This window comes from Eucyclogobius newberryi, unplaced genomic scaffold, assembly GCF_026437365.1.
Source record: "Eucyclogobius newberryi isolate DKJ021-1_F unplaced genomic scaffold, fEucNew1.0.hap1 SCAF_10, whole genome shotgun sequence".
Classification (NCBI taxonomy): Eukaryota; Metazoa; Chordata; class Actinopteri; order Gobiiformes; family Gobiidae; genus Eucyclogobius; species Eucyclogobius newberryi.
This window is the reverse complement of record NW_027315724.1, coordinates 1,802,350-1,813,402: the sequence shown is the minus strand read 5'-3', so window position 1 is coordinate 1,813,402 and position 11,053 is coordinate 1,802,350.

Below are 11,053 nucleotides of genomic sequence, written 5' to 3'. Positions count from 1 at the left end.
AGAGCCCACCACAGCAGGGTTCAGAGCCCACCACAGCAGGGTTCAGAGCCCACCACAGCACTGAAACTGCACTAGTTAAAGTCACAAATGATTTGTTATTAGCCGCTGACGATGGACTGGTCTCAATCCTGGTTCTGTTGGACCTCAGCGCAGCGTTTGACCATCGACCACAACATTCTACTGCAGAGGTTAGAATGTGATGTAGGTGTTGGAGGAACAGCCCTCAGCTGGTTTAAATCCTATCTATCTGATAGGTTCCAATTTGTTAATGTAAACCAGAGCTCCTCACCAAGCTCTAAAGTAATTTACGGTGTGCCACAGGGTTCGGTACTCGGTCCAATTCTGTTTACTCTTTATATGCTACCATTAGGCAACATTATCAGAAAGCATGACATTAACTTCCACTGCTCTGCAGACGACACTCAGCTGTATTTATCAATGAAACCTGATCAGAGCGATCAAGTAGACAGACTTAGTACTTGTGTGAAGGAGATAAAAACCTGGATGACACTAAACTACCTGCTTCTTAACCCTGAAAAAACCGAGGTCATTGTGCTGGTCCTAAGCATCTACGAGACAATCTATCTGAGCAGATAGTCACACTGGACAATGTCAGTGTAGCCTCCAGTTCTACTGTAAGAAACCTCGGAGTCTTATTTGACCAGGAGCTCTCATTTAAAGCTCATATAAATCAAGCTTGTAAAACAGCCTATTTCCATTTGCGCAACAAGAGCCAAAATCAGAAGAATCCTGCCTAAAAGTGATGCCGAAAAACTTATCCATGCATTTGTAACGACTAGATTAGACAACTGTAACTCCCTGCTTGCAGCGTGTCCTAAAAGCTCCATAAAAAGCTTTCAACTGGTTCAAAATGCAGCAGCAAGATTACTAACAGGAACAAAAAGAAGAGAGCACATTACGCCAGTGCTGGAGTCTCTTCACTGGCTCCCCGTCGAGTCTAGAATCAAATTCAAAATTCTACTCTTGACCTACAAAGCCATAAATGACATGGCCCCATCCTACCTCAAAGATGCTATAGAACCATATCATCCAAACAGAGCTCTTCGCTCTCAGAATGCTGGCCTTCTGGTGGTGCCAAGAGTCTCTAAAAGTACTGTAGGAGGTAGAGCGTTTAGCTACCAAGCTCCTGTGTTATGGAATCAGCTCCCGACCCATGTTAAATATGCTGACACAGTCTCTTCATTTAAGTCCAGGCTTAAAACGTTCCTCTTCGAAATCGCTTATGGTCAGACTAGTTAGGAACAGAAACATAAACCCACAGCTTCAGCTACGCTGCCCTAGGAGTAACTATGCTGGGGGAAGTATGACAGCTTGAGCACTATCCTCTTCTTCTTCTGACTACTTATGCTATCAAACAATATTTATTTTTTGATTCCACTTGCAAACTGTTCACCGCCTTCTTTTCTTTCTCTCACTTCTGAGGACCTGTGGACCCAGATGCCCCTCCCCTGGTGAAGTGGTCCCTGCCCTGTGTGGACGGTCCCTCATCTGCCTGAAGAGTGGGTCCAGCTCGCCTCCGACGGTCCCTCGTCTGCCTGAAGAGTTGGTCCAGCTCGCCTCCGACGGTCCCTCTTCTGCCTGAAGAGTGGCTCCAGCTCGCTTCCGACGGTCCCTCATCTGCCTGAAGAGTGGGTCCAGCTCGCCTCCGACGGTCCCTCATCTGCCTGAAGAGTGGGTCCAGCTCGCCTCCGACGGTCCCTCATCTGCCTGAAGAGTGGGTCCAGCTCGACTCAGACGGTCCCTCTTCTGCCTGAAGAGTGGGTCCAGCTCGACTCAGACGGTCCCTCTTCTGCCTGAAGAGTGGGTCCAGCTCCAGTCTCCTCGTGTCCGTCTGTGAGAGTGGGATCTCTCCTTCACTGGAACTCCTCCAGGTTTCTACGCTTTTTTCCCAAAGAGGTTTTTTTTGTAGTTTTTCCTGGCCGAGAAGGAGAGTCTAAGGACAGAGGACCCTGGGACATCTTCCCTCGCCACCACAGACATTGTCTGACTTCATCGCCACCACAGACATTGTTGATTCATTTCTCCCTGTGGCCCTCAGAGGCAACTGTTGTTGTGATTTTGGGCCTTACAAAAATAAATTGATTTGATTTGATTTGATTTGATCTGTTCTTCTGTATCTACCTCTGTATCTACCTGCGTTGCACCAATGAAATTTCCCCATGTGGGACAATAAAGGAATATCTTAACACTGAACAGCTGAAAGGGTAAAACAAAAGAATTCATGCTGGAAACAGTCCAATCCTAATGAAAGGTCCAAAAACACATTTATTGCACATTGCCATATTGTAATTTGTTTGTTGTTTGTGTCCACAGAGGGGCGGGGCCTGTTACCGGAAATGCCCACCCGGACAAACGATCAACGTTTATAATAAATATTACACAAACGTCTGCAAAGTGCTGTGTAAATGTCTAAAGTGCTGTGTAAATGTCTAAAGTGCACGAGTGCAGCGCTTTAAAGACATTCTCCAACAAGGAAAACAGTTTATCATTTAAATGTGTTTGTGAGCAGTGATGATGATGTCTCTGCAAAACAAACCAATATTGTTTCTGTAAGAAATAATTTATATTTCAGAATGTTTTTGTCAGAGAAAGCACCAGTGAATAGTCTGCCCCAACCTTTCCTGAATGAATGCATTTCCCTCACAATCCAATTAGCGCTTTAATCAGGGTCATGCTCAGGGACTTCACGCTGGTGCCGGCTTCCTTTGGCTGCTCGGGGCTAAAAGACGCTAACGTGGAGCGAGAGCTGGGTCCCAGAGGGCTGCAGGAGGAAGCGTCTGGGGAGCACGCCACAGTATTGTGACGCTGCGCTGAGCCTGGTATATCAGGTGCTTCCAATTACCTGATCTCCAGTTGACTTCTGCCTCTTAGGGTTCGTTTGCAAAGAGTTCTCCAGCTGGGTGTCTTTGGCTCTGTTTTTGGTTGTTAGGATGATATTAGCAAGAGCCACACCTGAGGAAACACTGTCGAGACTTGAGCTGGAGACACAGCGACAGGAGAAGCATCAGGTCCCGGGAACAGAGCAAATGATTTCCTGAACTGAAAGGCTCATGCAACAAATGCAATGTTCTTCACAGATCTGCTTCTATATGATGCTATATGCTGCTATATGCTGCTATATGCTGCTATATGCTGCTATATGATGCTATATGCTGCTATATGCTGCTATATGATGCTATATGATGCTATATGATGCTATATGCTGCTATACGCTGCTATACGATGCTATACGATGCTATATGCTGCTATATGCTGCTATATGATGCTATATGATGCTATATGCTGCTATACGCTGCTATACGATGCTATATGATGCTATATGATGCTATATGCTGCTATATGCTGCTTTATGCTGCTATATGCTGCTATATGATGCTATATGCTGCTATATGATGCTATATCAGACTTTATAACAAAAACTGTTAGTACTGAACACTCGCAATACTGACCTAACCTAATACTGATGTGCAATTCTGTCATATGTGCAATTGCTGTTGGAATTCATGTGCAATTACTGTGCAATTACTGTGAAATTCATGTGCAATCTATGTGCTGTCGTGACACATATTCATGTGCAATTACTGTCGTGATCACATGCAATGGTATTTATGTATTTGTCTATGGGAGTTTTTATTTATTTATAGGAGATCTTCTACTGAAAGTGTTTTTCAGACTTCCTATAAGTGATCTGTTCTTCTGGATCTACCTCTGTATCTACCTGCGTTGCACCAATGGAATTTCCCCATGTGGGACAATAAAGGAATATCTTATCTTATATGCTGCTATATGCTGCTATATGCTGCTATATGCTGCTATATGCTGCTATATGCTGCTATATGCTGCTATATGCTGCTATATGCTGCTATATGATGCTATATGCTGCTATATGATGCTATATGCTGCTCCATGCTGCTATATGATGCTATATGCTGCTATATGCTACTATATGCTGCTATATGCTGCTATATGCTGCTATATGCTGCTATATGCTGCTTTATGCTGCTATATGCTGCTATATGCTACTATATGCTGCTATATGCTGCTATATGCTGCTATATGCTGCTATATGATGCTATATGCTACTATATGCTGCTATATGCTGCTTTATGCTGCTATATGCTGCTATATGCTGCTTTATGCTACTATATGCTGCTATATGCTGCTATATAATGCTATATGCTGCTATATGCTGCTATATGCTGCTATATGCTGCTATATGCTGCTATATGATGCTATATGCTACTATATGCTGCTATATGCTGCTATATGCTGCTATATGCTACTATATGCTGCTATATGATGCTATATGCTACTATATGCTGCTATATGCTGCTATATGCTGCTATATGCTGCTATATGCTGCTATATGCTGCTATATGATGCTATATGCTACTATATGCTGCTATATGCTGCTATATGCTGCTATATGCTACTATATGCTGCTATATGCTGCTATATGCTGCTATATGCTGCTATATGCTGCTATATGATGCTATATGCTACTATATGCTGCTATATGCTGCTTTATGCTACTATATGCTGCTATATGCTGCTCCATGCTGCTATATGATGCTATATGTTGTTGTTGTTGTTGTTGTTGTTGTTTTATGGCGGTTGGCATCCAATTGTTGCATTACCGCCAGACTTTATTCCTCAGCTATATGCTGCTATACGCTGCTATATGCTGCCCCTGGGAACATAAGTGCGCACCCCTCCTGACAGGCTTGGGCCGAGCGCCTTTAAATATCTCAGTATCTCAGTCTAAAATAGTTGGAACTGGGACTTTATCCCATGTTTGTAATGGGACGTAGACGCGGGCCCCTGCGGGAGTCCGACATAGGCATGGGCCCCTGCTTGAGCAGTTGTATGCGATACGGTGCATATTTTAGATTAGAGTATAGATTGATAGCATGCAGTAAATCCACTGACATCAGGAGAACATGCAAATGTCTGAAGCTCTCACACTGTCTGAGAATCAAACGAGGCAACAGTGTTAACTACTCTGCCATGTACCGATGTTTTTGAAGCACTGCTGGCTCTCACTGGCTTCAGCGCTGCAGGATGCGATATACGTTTCGATGACACATTTAATAAAATTACCATCTTTCACGTCGGACACAAAACATTGAATCTAAGCGTAAGTGAAGGCGCATTCGCAGCTTTCAAAGGCCGGGGAGAAGAAAGTGGTGCATAATGCCTAATAGGTGCAGCAGTAATTTGAGTTTTCATAGCCTAATCCGTTGTGAAAAGCTGCGTAGAAGAAAGGCCGCAAATGGCCCTCACAATTAATTTGATGTGACTTCTTTACAATAAGGCTGAGCCCATTCTCAAGCCTGCGCTCTTTCATCACCACAGCCTTTGGAACTTTTGCCTAAATGTTTCATGGATCCAACAGCATAAGCCTCTTTGGTATTCTGTCTTTATGAGGCGGCTGTATGAGGCCATTATCGGCCTGTGTGGAAGGCCTCGCAGCACATGCAAACAGAGCCGCCGCGGCTTTGGCTCCTGCCATTGGGAGACTAGAGTATAAAAACACACATATGCAATGGCTCATTTCACCTCTTGGCCAGGAGATTTGCAAATGCTAATCAGGCCAGTGGTCACTCCTGCCTTTATAAATGCCCCGCAGGAAACTTCAGTCCTGAGTGCGCTGGGTCAGAGCAGACCATTGTTGCAAACACATATTAGCATGATGTAGCTCAGAGTTATTGGAGCCTCAACAAACAAGCATTTGTCACATCTATAGATTTGTTCCTACATAGTTCTGCTTAAGATGTGGTGCATTCTAAATATACGTATAACACACAGAAACACAATTTTTACCTCCATGAGCTTCAGGCTCGTTGTAATAAGGAACAATTCCCTCATTCACACAAGGCAAGAGTGAAGTGTTAAGGAACGTGGGAGCGAGCTTTGAGGCCAGGACTCTACTGGATGATTTGTTTCATTTTTTAAAACAAAATGTGGGGATGGTAAAACACACAAATGCTCGTCGGGGGTCGTCGGGGCTCGTTGGGGCTCGTTGGGGGCTCGTTGGGGGCTCGTTGGGGGCTCGTCGGGGGTCTTGACCCGCTCACTGCTGCTGCTCCTGTCTGAACCACAGCACATGCCCGTCCTTGAAAGCCAGAGTCACACACTTTTGTCAGGGGACAAACTGATTGTGGCTAAATTTGGGACATTATTTTTAACAACAATATAGATTGCAGGGCACCTTGATACAACATTTTTGCATTACAAAGATGTTTATTGCCATGTACACTGAAAACATACATTATAATTGAACTATGCTCTGACATTCTTACTTTGTTGCTTCCGTATAAAATAACAGTAGAACGGTATTGCACTTCCATCTCTTTCATTGGGCACATTCAGACCAGTGCCAGACTCATGAGCAGCACAACAGCTTTTTGTCTCATTTTTGAAGCTTGTCTTATTAAGGCGTGAGATCCTGAAGTCTGTAACAGTGATAATTGTGTCTAAATGTGTTCTTGTTGTTTATATATTGTCTTGTTGAAGATGACCCTTGGCTCCAGTCTGAGGCCTCTGGAGCAGGTTTTCATCATGGATGTCTCTGTGACTGCTGCATTCTTCTCTCTGTTGATCCTGACGTGTGTCCCAGTTCTGAAGAACACCACCGTGCTTCACTGTTGGATGGTCCTGTCCAGGTGATGATTGCAGCTTTTTCATTCTCTTTCCCATTTTAGATTTGTTTTGAACGTTTATAGTATATTTCATAACTGACCATTGACACTCCCATCCCTAAATGTGTGATGTCATCATAGTGAGACTTTGGGTAAATGTGTGGACTAAAACACGTACACTAACGGACTGAACTTGTCCGTTTCCGTTGGTGGCATCAGATCAGCAGCTGGTGTAGATGCCAAACAGGGAAACAATCCAGATGAAGCAATAACAGCTTTATGGACGCAAGTATTTACATATGCTTATGAGAAGTATGTTTTATGTTTGTATTTGTGGGTTGTATATCACCCCCGTGCCGGAGGCAGCTAGCTTGGCTTGCTTCCCGCTTCGTAAGGTAGATCCAACAGATATTTACACTAAGTCGTTCTATTAGCTCTACACTCCTCCTCCGTGCTCTGTGCAAACGGCTGCATGCTAACTAGCAGTGTTAAGAGCCGTACAAGGGGCTAAGACACTTCCTGGTAGCTTCGGATTAGCATTGGTAAAAAGCCTAAACGAAATAATTACAAGAGGATCAAGCCCAAATGATCTTGCACTCTCTCTGCAAACCAGATTATCATTCCTTTCCAAGCGGCGCTCAGCCTCTAGGGGTGAGGCACATCACAAAAGCTTGTCATTAGCATAAATTTACAAGCTCTCCCATCCTCGGCAGCCAGTCGATAAGAACCTGTTCCACCTCTGCACCTCAATGGCCCGTTGTGCTTTCGGCAATGACATAATTCCACCATAATTCCACTCAACAGCGGCGAAAATTATGCTTGTGATTCTGGGGCGCATCCTGGAGGTGTCATGGCTGATAATCCTCAAACGGAGTCCGGCAATGGAACAGGATGTGGGTTTTCGACATGATATAGCACAGATGACAGAGGAAATTATGTGCAGGAGGACAAACGTGAAGCATCATATTAAGCAAGCGGTGGTTTGAAGTGTGGGGATAAAGGGGTAATGGATGAGGTAGCAGGCGTGGGCTGGCAGGAGGGCGGGGCAGGGCGCCGGAGGAGAGCGCTCATGGCTCATCAGGAGCCGCTCCACACACCGGAGGGGACATTCGGCTTCCATCAGGGACAATGGAATTTGGGGAGTTTTAGACAAAAGGGAAGAATAAATAATGAATAAATCGTCCATCAACAAGGGGTGAAAGTACGGCAATTGGTTAAGCACTCTACCTGCAACCAGAGGATATGTGGTTCATTCTTTGACTGAGAATGTGCTGCATGTGTCCCAGGCCAGAAACGAATGAGGTCACATTACAGCACTAGTGGTGACCTTCTCCCCACAGTGGGGAGGTACGTGGGTGACACAGGGAGGTTACAGTGGGTGACACAGGGAGGTTACAGTGGGTGACACAGGGAGGTTACAGTGGGTGACACAGGGAGGTTACAGTGGGTGACACAGGGAGGTTACAGTGGGTGACACAGGGAGGTTACAGTGGGTGACACAGGGATGTTACAGTGGGTGACACAGGGAGGTTACAGTGGGTGACACAGGGAGGTTACAGTGGGTGACACAGGGAGGTTACAGTGGGTGACACAGGGAGGTTACAGTGGGTGACACAGGGAGGTTACAGTGGGTGACACAGGGAGGTTACAGTGGGTGACACAGGGATGTTACAGTGGGTGACACAGGGAGGTTACAGTGGGTGACACAGGGATGTTACAGTGGGTGACACAGGGAGGTTACAGTGGGTGACACAGGGAGGTTACAGTGGGTGACACAGGGAGGTTACAGTGGGTGACACGGGGAGGTTACAGTGGGTGACACAGGGATGTTACAGTGGGTGACACAGGGAGGTTACAGTGGGTGACACAGGGAGGTTACAGTGGGTGACAGTGGGTGACACGGGGAGGTTACAGTGGGTGACACGGGGAGGTTACAGTGGGTGACACAGGGAGGTTACAGTGGGTGACACAGGGAGGTTACAGTGGGTGACACGGGGAGGTTACAGTGGGTGACACAGGGATGTTACAGTGGGTGACACAGGGAGGTTACAGTGGGTGACACAGGGAGGTTACAGTGGGTGACACGGGGAGGTTACAGTGGGTGACACGGGGAGGTTACAGTGGGTGACACGGGGAGGTTACAGTGGGTGACACAGGGAGGTTACAGTGGGTGACACAGGGAGGTTACAGTGGGTGACACAGGGAGGTTACAGTGGGTGACACGGGGAGGTTACAGTGGGTGACACGGGGAGGTTACAGTGGGTGACACGGGGAGGTTACAGTGGGTGACACGGGGAGGTTACAGTGGGTGACACAGGGAGGTTACAGTGGGTGACACAGGGAGGTTACAGTGGGTGACACGGGGAGGTTACAGTGGGTGACACAGGGAGGTTACAGTGGGTGACACAGGGAGGTTACAGTGGGTGACACAGGGAGGTTACAGTGGGTGACACAGGGAGGTTACAGTGGGTGACACAGGGAGGTTACAGTGGGTGACACAGGGAGGTTACAGTGGGTGACACAGGGAGGTTACAGTGGGTGACACAGGGAGGTTACAGTGGGTGACACGGGGAGGTTACAGTGGGTGACACAGGGAGGTTACAGTGGGTGACACAGGGAGGTTACAGTGGGTGACACGGGGAGGTTACAGTGGGTGACACGGGGAGGTTACAGTGGGTGACACGGGGAGGTTACAGTGGGTGACACGGGGAGGTTACAGTGGGTGACACGGGGAGGTTACAGTGGGTGACACGGGGAGGTTACCCATTCTTAAAATCCATGCACGTCGTTGGACAATAGGGAAAGGCCAGTGTTGCCTTCTTTGAGAGAAGCTGACGTTCCAACACTCCTCCCCAAACCCACTGTGCTCACGATGATTATATTTATGGATATTTGTATGATGAACATACAGAGTCAGATGGCTACATAAGGCTCTGTTCTAACATTGCAAGTCCCTAAGTCTGAGGCACAATCTTCAGGCCACGAGAAGGAATGTGACGAAGGAATTGCACCGTTCTATAACTTAAGCCGCAGTGAATGTGGTTAGCATGTCTCATTGTAAAGGCTAAAGCAGGACCAATACAATCAGATTATCAGCCTTTAAAATAGCAGATATTGTCAATATCATAATTAGTGAGAGAGCAACATGAATGATTTGACTGACACAGTCAAACATTCGAGCCCGTTGTCCCAGTCCCAGTGTGGCCCCTCCTTCTGATGAAGTTCTCAGCAGCAGACGAGGGCCCTGGTCCGGGACGGGGAGATTTCAGTCATCTTAAGGCTGACAAGTCCCTGAAAAAGTCCCATTAGGAAAAGCCGGTGAAAAGAGCCGTCTCAGCAATCAGCAGCTTCTCTCAAGCTCCTTATGAAGAAGCGGCTGATCTGGATGATGTGCTCGTCACTGTCAGGACAGACGGGGTCCGACTCTGCACATGTCATTCACACCACTCTATTGCACTTCAAACAGAAACATATTCAAACTGGTTTCATAGGCAAATCATGAACATTCTTTGGCACATTTCTTACAACAACACTACGTCCTGGAGTCAGTAGGTCTGTCTCTAATGGAGTCCCTGGATTCTTTTCATGCTCTTGTTGTGTTTTCTTTGGACAAGACACTTGTCTCCAGTGGATGGTCTGAGACGCCACTCACATGTTTGTACATTATGCATGATTAATAACCATGCCAACCATATGAATGCCATGAGTTCACGAGCTCCGTCATAGAGTTCACAAACTTTCTGCAGTGGTGAACGGGCCAATCACATGGCATTTAGGGACTGAACCAATCAGAGAGCAGCATTGTGGTTTGGGCGGAAGTCAAAGCCGAACTTCGGCCGGTTTTTGGACAAATCCAGACTATTTTGTTTTTCACAAATGTCACTTTGTGCATTTGTGGAGGAGAAAGAGGCTGTGCTGGATTTAACACCATTTAGATGTTTCTGCTGTTGTGACGCTTCAACCAATCAGAGTAAAGTATTTTTTGAACGTCCTGATGGATTTTGGCGAGAGCTTTTCAGATGGAAACGTGTGACGACCTCAGAGTGACACATCTGGACTGAGACAGGTCACATGATTATCAAATGCAAGCCATTTTTGTGTCGTTTTCAATCTACAGTACAACATGCTATCAATGTTAGCGATACATTTGCATTGAGGTGATGGTGGTAATTAAACAGTGAAATGTCCAGATACAGGAGGCGGTTAGCGCGCTTGCCTCCCAAGAAGGAGATCATGGGTTTGATTCCCGTGTGTGATTCCCGGACACGTCCAACATCACATGATCTCTCTGGGTGGAGTCTGCATGTCCTCCCCGTGTTACCGTGGGTTCTCCCCGTGTTCTCCTGCTCCTCCCACCGTCCAAACACATGATGTGAGAGTGAACTGTGTAA